The sequence below is a fragment of the Cebus imitator genome, unplaced genomic scaffold (genome assembly GCF_001604975.1).
Source record: "Cebus imitator isolate Cc_AM_T3 unplaced genomic scaffold, Cebus_imitator-1.0 Scaffold115, whole genome shotgun sequence".
Lineage (NCBI taxonomy): Eukaryota > Metazoa > Chordata > Mammalia > Primates > Cebidae > Cebus > Cebus imitator.
In genome coordinates, this window is record NW_016107430.1 from 143,126 (window position 1) to 152,557 (window position 9,432).

Here is a 9,432-nt window from a genome sequence, read left to right on the forward strand (position 1 = left end):
GGTGTGGTGACATGTTCCTGTAGTACCAGCTACTTGGGAAGCTGATGTATGAGAATTGCTTGAGCCCAGGAATTTAAGGCTGCAATGAGCCATGATCACACTTCTGCACTTTAGCTTGGACACGCAAACCCTGTTTTAAAAAATAAAATAAAGAAAAATAAATAAAGAGAGAAGAATCAGATAAATTAGTAACAAAAAAGGAGGCATCAAAATGGATAACATAGAAATGCAAAGGCTTTTTAGAGACTATCATGAAGAAATATACAGTAACACATTTGAAAACGTAGAGGAAACAGGTACATTTTTGGACATATGAAACTTACCAAGATTGAACCCAAGAAGTAGAAAACCAGAACACACCAATAACAAGTAACAATATTGAATCAGCAACGAATACCCTTCCAACAAAAGAAAGACTCGGTCTGAATTCTACCAAACCTTTAAAGAAGAATTAATAACATTTCTTCTCAAACTTTCAAAAAAATGAAGCAGAGAGGAGCTTTCTAACCTACTCTTCAAAGTCGGCATAACTGTACTACTAAAACCAGACAAGAACACATGCACATAGAAACTACAGGCCAATATACCTGATGAATATAGACATAAAAATCCTTAACAAAATGCTAGTAACAACATTTGAAAAAGGTGATTCACCACTATGATCAAGTGGGACTTATTCCAAGAATGTTAGGATGGGTTCAACATATACAAATTAATAAATAACATACATCACATCGATATAATGAAGAAATAAAGCTATACAATCATCTCAACACAGACAAAATATTATTATAAAATTCAATATACCTTCATGATAAAAACTCTTAATAAATTAGGTATAGAAAAAAAGCATCTAAACAAAATAAATGCTAGACACAACAAGCCCACAGGTAACATTTTGCAAAGTGGGACAAAGCTTTAATTCAGCTTTTTCTCTAATAACTGGAACAAGACAAGGATGCCCACTTTCACTACTCTTATTCAACACAGTATAGAAAGTCTTAGCCTGAACAACTAGGCAAGGGAAAGAAAGAAAAGACATCTAAATTAGAAAGAAGAAAGCTAAATTGTCCTTGTTTGCAAATACACACACATGCGCGCGCGCACACATACACACACGTATGTACCTTAAAGATGCCATCCAAAAACCATTTGAACCGATTTGAACTAATAAACTCAGTAAAGTTGTAGGATACAAAATTAATATACAACAATCAGAAGCATTTCTATATAACAAGAATTAAGAAAGAAATCAATAAGGCAATCTCTTTTACAATAGTTACAAAAAAAAAAATGCCGAGGAATAAATTTAACCAAATAGATGAAAGGCCTCTACCAGGACAACTACAAAACACTGATGAAAGAAGTTGAGGAAGATGTAAACAAATGAACAGGCATCTCATGCTCATGGATCAGAAGAATTATTAATTCTAATTTTAAATTGGCAATACTATCTAAAACAATCTATGGTTTCCATGCAATTTCTTTTTCTTTTTTTTTTTTCCATGCAATTTCTATCAAAATACCATTAGCAATCTTCACAGAAGTGCTTAAATTTTTTATAGAATCACAAAAGACAGCAAATAGACAAAGCAATGCTGAGCAAAAAAAGAAACAAAAACAAAAACTAGAGATAATATACTATCAGATCTCAAAATATGCTACAAAACTATAGCAAACAAAACAGTATGGACTGTCCTAAAAATGGACACAGAACAATGGAATAGAATAGAGAACCCAGAAATTAGTCCATATATCTACAGCCAAGAACACTGTTTGGAGATAGGACAGTCTCTTCAGTAAATGGTACAGGGAAAAGTGGATATGATATCCATATGCAGAAGGATGAAACTAGACTTCCACTTTTCACTGTATACAAAAATCAAATCAAAATGGATGAAAATCCTAAATGCAAGACCCATAATGATAAAAACCATGGAAGAAAAACAACATAGAACAAACACATCAAGCATTAGTCTTGGAAAAAATTTTATGAATAACACCTGAAAAGCACAGGCAACAAAATTAAAAACTTATGGATGGGATTATATCAAACTAAAAAGCTAAGAAGAGAAAGTTTAATGCTATAAGTTCGCACTCATATGTGAAAATGAAAAAAGTTGATCTTATAGAAATAAAAAGTAGAACAGAGGATACTATAACCTGAGACTGGTATAGGGAAGGAGGGATAGGGAGAGGCTTGTTAATGGATACCAAATTACAGCTAGATAGGAGGAATAAATTCTAGTGTTCAATTCTACTGTAAGATAACTATTGTTAACAGTAATATTAATATATTAATGTGTAGTTTCTGATAGCTAGGAGGATACTGAATGTTTCCAACACAAAGAAATGATAAATGTTTGAGATAATGGATAATAATTACTCTGATCAGATAGCTATATTTTATACATACCCAAATATCACTACATATCTATAAATATGTACAATTATTATCAATTAAAAACTACTTTTTGAAAAGCTTGATGAGTTATTCTTTGAATATCTAGGGTTTGGGAAGACTGGGATAAGTGCTTTTGGTGACTGTCAGCATGATTTGCTTTGCTTTCAGTCTTGGTTCCACTGAGCTGAAGGGGAAAGCTAGCATGGCTGGCTGCCTAGGGCTGGTCCTAGCTTCTTGCTTTAAGAAGAAATTGATAAATGATGCCTTCAGCTTTCCTTTTAGTTGTTGTGCCTTGATTCATCAGGCTAGGCAAGAAGGCAACACAGCCCTGACTAGAATAACAAATTATACATTTCTATCAAATAACTTGAACTCCATAGGTCTGGAGGACAGAGAACAGGGTGCAGAGGGAAAAAAAAGAAAGAAGAAACTAACTTTGGTTCAGTGCCTAGTATGGATCAGCAACGTATTTTTGATATTTTACCTTTTAACACTCAGAATAAGCCTTTAAAAGTGGTGTCTGGTCCTGTTTTACACCACAGTAAACTGAGACTCAAAGAGTTTAAGTAAATTTTTCAAGGATTTCCTATAAATAATTATTGAGCTGGTGTCAAAACCCATGTATGTCTGACTCCTAAGCAAGTATGTTCACTATACCATGCTACCTAATATTTTGTACATCGTGTGACTATTGTTTTAGATTTTCATTAAATAGATCATATTAATTTGATCATATTAAATTAAAATATGATATTTAGAAATACATATTTCAAGCAGAATTTCTAGCTCTGCAGTTAAGAGTTGGATATCATTATCCTTCAAGCATTATGCTATTTTGCTTTCTTTGCATTTTGAATTCTAAGAACTGAGGCCTCTCTCATCAATTACCCTCTGACGAACTGCACACAGCTGTGAATAATACTCCCCCTGCTCACAACCTTTCCATGTTCTCACTTTCCCTTGGGATTCAAAAACAATGCCACAAAGTCAATAAGGACAATGATAGGGCAAACAAAGCCACCTGGCTTCATTGATCTTTCCCTTTCTTTATTCCCACTGCTAATCCCTTTTCCATATGAAACTTTACAATGTACCACATCTATAATTCCCTGCCACATAAAAATTACTAAGGACATAATGAATTTCAGGCACAAAAGCACCTAATTCTCACAGCATCCCAGAGCTATTATGGTGGTGATGACAGAATTTATAAGAAGAAAAATTAGCATAGCTCTTCTTTAGTTATCAGAAACAAAGCCAGTGTCCCAGGCATATACCAGAGTCCCAGATTTCAATATTTAAATTACTTGTATCTCTCCACTACAAGATTTCAAAGTAATGTGACCTGAGCTTTAAATTTAAAATGATTCTAACAAATAATATTTATTGAGGAATATTTGAAAATGCTGTGGATGGGGATAAGCAATTGCTCCTTTATGATTTTATGTATGTTTTAGTTTTACTTTGGTTTTGTGTTCATGTCACGTGGTGGTTTGTGATACCTTTGCTACCACATTCTTTTTCATCTCTCCATTCAAAACGTGTTTGAAATCCAAAGGAAGAAAAAAAAAGTGGATTTATTTTAAATTGACTTTAGTGCTTGCATGCCTTGTATTTAAGACATTAAAATCAGAAAATTAGATAGATGCCTGCCAACCAAAGCAATTACTTCTACCCATTACACTTCAAGATCAAATTATTTTACTCCTTGAAACAGTTTCTCCTAATTGTTTTATGCTCTGCACAGTGACATTAAACCCAAATAGTCACTTCTTTAGTTTTATTGACAGTGTCTGGTTTGAATTATAGGTTGTTGACAGTCTTTCTGGCAATCTTATTCTCTACTATTTATTGTCTTTCCTGCTTTAATTTGTAATTTAATGTTGTTAGGGACCTACCTAAATTCACTGTTGCTTCAGAAGGTATATGATTTTAAAATTTGGAAGCCACATCTAATGGAACTGAGCATGGGAATTTTCTACTCTTAATCTTTTCAGCTATATTGTCCAATGGGGTAGCCACTACCCACATGTAGTTATTTAAATTACTAACTCTACTTAGAATTAAATAGAATTAAAATGTGAGCACCTCACTAATACTGGGAATGCATCAAGTACTCAATGGTCACATGTGGCTAGTGGCTACTGTCGTGAACTGCAGAGATGTAGAACATTTGCATCTTCATGGCAGAAAGGCCTACTGAAAAACATTGCCCCAAGGGTCTCTTCCAAATGAGGAAGCAACTGTGTTTTCATACAGAACTGTAATGGAGTCACCAAAACAAACACCTGGCAAATCCCCTAAACATCCTTGTAATGAGACAGGCTTATCAGATGTCTATTTATCAGACTACAAGATATGGGATGTAACAGGATCTTGGCTTGTGTGTAAGCCACGTGCATCAGTGGAATTCCAAGAGCCCTTCACATATTTATTTGCATAAGGAATCAAGGATACAGTTAAGAAAGGGACAGTAAGAGGGCTTCATTATTCAGAGTATATTTAATATTATGTGGAGGTGACAGAAATGGAAGGAGAGGAAACAACTTGAAACACTGTTGTAGATGAAATTTACGCCTATTGAGTTAAGGCCTGCAAATGAAAGCTCCTTAGGGGAGAAATAGTTGCCCATAAAAAAATGGAAGACACGCTCATCAAATTTATAAAATAATGGGGCATAAGAAACAGACTTCTAGGATCCTTGGAGCAAAATATTAAAGCAGAGATTCCTTCCCAATGTACTTTAGGCACTGGGGAAACTGGATAACTGTCTGTGACAGACCATGGGGAACAAGAGTGTTTGTTAGTGAGGAAATACAGTGTCCCTTGGAACACTTGTGACATAAAGAAATAATAGCTTTGGGACATTAGCAACCACACTAGAGCCTGGCAGGAAACACGAAGGCCAGGAGTGGCATCTAGGACAAAGAAAGTTACCTCATAGCACAGGGTGGACGTTAAGAGATGCCATACAAAGAAATGCTGACCACTTCTCAGTGCTTATTATTATGAAAAAATAGAATGATACATTTTACTTTCCATTAGAGAAGGACTACGGCTTAATACATATATTACTAGTTGAATATATAGTTCCTGGGATGGTTGAAATGAACACAATAATTTAACATATTAAGTCATCATTACACTGACATTTATGTATGTCTGCACAAGAAAGCTTTGGTAGGAAATAAATGGCTGTTATATAAGTATTTCCTCCTTTCTCTTTCATTTCTACATTTTGCCCTTAAGATACTTAGAAATTTTAAATGTCAGTAAAGAATAAATTATTTTTTAACAATGGTAGATTGAGGTGAGATTTATCATCTAACTCCAAACACCTAAGATAATCTAGGAAACAGCTGGAATTTGGAGTTTTGACAAGTATACCTATGAACCAACCCTGTGACTCACTCAGCAGTCAGTGGCATTACATCTGAATATTAACCCTCCTGCTATACTATTTATTTACAAGAAGTCTGGGCCTCCGCTGAATAAGCACTGAAGGCTAGAAATTGAAACAAAATAATTCAATCTGAATTCCTATCAAACAGGGGCGAACAAAGAAAGGTCTTTCCTTCCCGTCTGTCCTCAAATGGGAGAATCACATAAAAGTTTTTAATTTTTTTTTTCTCCCTCTCCCTGGCATAAGAAGGTCTAAGCACTTCTCAGAAGCAGGAGCTCTTTCATAGGTATGTCATCAATTTGCCATGTTGCATAAGTCCTGGGTCAAAAACTCTACATTTACCTCAATTTTTTCATAATTAACATGCAAATAACAGTCCCATTTTATATGTAAAAATCTGAATGGAATACAAAGAAAAAGAACCATACAAACTATGTTGAATGAACACATGCTAAGTGCTAAGTGTCAGGTACTTTTACCAAAGTATTTCTTTTAATACAACTTACTTTAACCTCTGATGTGCTGTAAGGGAGACGAATGATAGCAGTCTGTCCAGCATCTGAACATGTCTCTTAGTTTGAGAGACTCTGAAGATAAGAGGGAGCTAGGATTCAACTCTCTGTATAAATTCTAGAGAATGGGGCATCAGATAGATCTGTCTTTTGTACCTTAGAAACTAAGTAAAGGACAGCTAGAGTACTTAAGCTTGTCCATTGTTGGGGTCTGACCTGCAGAACCTGACCCAGAGATGGATGAATAAATTCACTCAGACATAAATCTCTAGTGAAAGAGTAAGCTAGGGATGTTTGTGGCCACTCACAGAAAGTCCTGAGAGAGATAGCAGCTGTGGCCCCGACTTGCTGGCCTCTTCAGCTTGTATTCAGCACACATTAAATGACAAAGGTTTTGAGTCAATGCCACTAGAGGGTAAAGACTAAAGGCCAGGTTCCAAAGCCTAAAACAAACACCATTTGTGGGTAATTAACTCTGCTGATCCCCCTAGTAGAAGGCGGTTATGCATGCGCAGATGATCAAAGGTTTGCTAACAGAGGTAGGGGCAAACAGACTTATCTGGGGAAGCCTCTATACAATTTTTGCCACCACCCTGACTAAACTACCACAGTTCAGTCAGGAATTACTGTTTTAATGCCCTAGGGTAAGAACCGACCACCTTCGGCTCATCCTTTCCTGAAGCTATGCAAACCACCTGGCCATCAAAGGGGGTTTTGTGACTATTTCCTCTACTATCTCTAATATTTTTCCCTTAATATTTTTGCCACCACCCTGACTCAACTACCACAGTCCATCTGCCTACAAAACTGAATCAGGAGGGAGTTACTCAAATGTGCAAGGGCTATTTTCAGTTGCTGTGGCAGAGATTCTGCAATAATAACCCATCCACTGTTCCATAACAGTGAGATAAGATCATGGTTGCACATGGCTTCTTTTGGTTCCCTCCCATTTTACTTTCCACTTTCCTAAAGCTTCTAGGAGTTCCCTGAGATCTTACCAGTAAATTACCCTACTCTTCAATTTAGCTAAAGTCATTTCTGCTTCTGACACCAACAACTTGGGTGCAAAAGGAATTATCACCTATGCTTTTGTTATGTTAGACTTTTGCAGATGACATCCTCACCAAAGCTGTTAATACGTTCATTCAGTGTTATACAAGTGGTAAACAGCTCAGCCAGGATTAAAATCCTTATATATGTCTTCCAAAAATGAATGTTCTTTCATCTCATAGTTCTTTCCTTTCTATACTTTTTGATATTTTCTTTTTATTTTTCCTTATTATTATTATTATTTTTGAGACAGTCTCATGCTGTTGCCCAGGCTGAAGTGCAGTGGCATGATCTCTGCTCACTACAACCTTCGCCTCCTGGGTTCAAATGATTTTCTTGTCTCGGCCTCCCGAGTAGCTGGGATTACAGGCACTCGACACAACACTTGGCTAATTTTTGTATTTTTTAGTAGAGACAGGGTTTCACCATCTTGGCCAGGCTTGTCTTGAACTCCTGATCGTGATCCACCAACGTCGGCCTCCCAAAGTGCTGGGATTTCAAGCGTGAACCACCGTGCTCAGCCTATTATATTTTCTTATTCTTCTCTTTGCCTCTTCTCACCATTTCTCCTTTCCATATAAATAATTTTTGGTTCAAATAATAATCTTAAATTCTTAAGCAATGTAGTTTTTATTCTTAGTACATATTCACCAAAATTAATTCTAGATTAATACCTAGAGGCTGGTAAATCCCTGTTATCCAGAGTGTCATTTCAGCAATCTTCTGACACTAGGAACAATTGACCTAGCCCTTAAATTATTTCAAGTTCTTCATCTACATCTTGGTAGAAAAAAAATCAGCAACAGGAGTCTGGCTATAGACTATCTTATAAGCATGTACTTTTCACATAACAAAATGGAATAATGAATAATTGGTTAGCATATATTCCAAAACCAGAAACAGTATGAAATATTTGAGTAGTTCATTCTGATTTTATTGTACATCCCTTTAAACAGTAAATGAGTCTTAGAATGTTTTCAAGTTAATGCTGAATTAGAATAAATGTAGAAGCATTTTTAGTAAACAGATTACCAGCACCTGAAATAAATAGAAAAACTCCAAGTATGAGGATTGCATTACATCCAGAAAGCAAAGACTCTCCTGGGCTTTCTGACAGAATGTGTAAGACAAGCAGAAAATACAAGTTCATCCTGACAGCTGTTAGGGAGATGTCCAAAAAGAATGTGTATGTCAACATGTATTCACCTTTTTGCAAAGGTGGGAAGCAAAGGTGAACTCTTATGAAAAGCTTGTCAAAGTAAGAAGGGTTAGGGACTAGAGTGTTTGTCACTCAGCCTGGCTACTATTACTAAATGGCAGGTAGAGAAGAATGTCATGCCTGTCTGGGTGAGAACAGAGGAGATTATAAAGATGCTGAACAAGCAGGGCTTTTATTGCTGGGAGTAAGTGTGGATGTACGCCGAGGCCAGCTGTTGAATAGTGTATACCAGTGCCTCCTCGGTGTGAATAAATGACGAAGGCCAGGCTAACCTGACAAAGTTATGATGCTCCGTTTCTATGTAGCAGAAATGGTACAAAGGGAAAATAAAAGGTCTTCTGCTGTTGGATCAAAATGAGAAAAAATACAAAAAATGTTTTCTTTTATTTTATAGGGGAAAGCAAGAAGTCAGGTATCATAGTTAGTCTATGCCTGTCCAGAGAACACAGTACCCACAAAAATGCTTTGGGGATCCAAACTCTGAGTTGGGTTCTAATGAGAATGCCAACTCTGACTTTTTTCAATAAACTAGAAGAGATTCAATACCTATCAGCCCAGTTATCTCTCAGGACATTTTCATTACCTGCAGCTATAGAGTAAGAGTTCCAGAACTTCAGTGTGCATAAGATTAACCAGCAGAACCTCTTTAAATGTCAATTCATAGGCCTGGATGGGATTCAGTAGGTTATATTTTAGCAGGCACCAAAGCAGATACTGACTCTGCTCCAGGAACCTACTTTACTGCCATGGAAAATCCTAAGCTCTGAGGCCAATGGGACCAGCTTTACTACCGTAATTTCCCTAAGCTGAAAGCAGGCACCAAGGGAGCTGTCATCCATAGCCC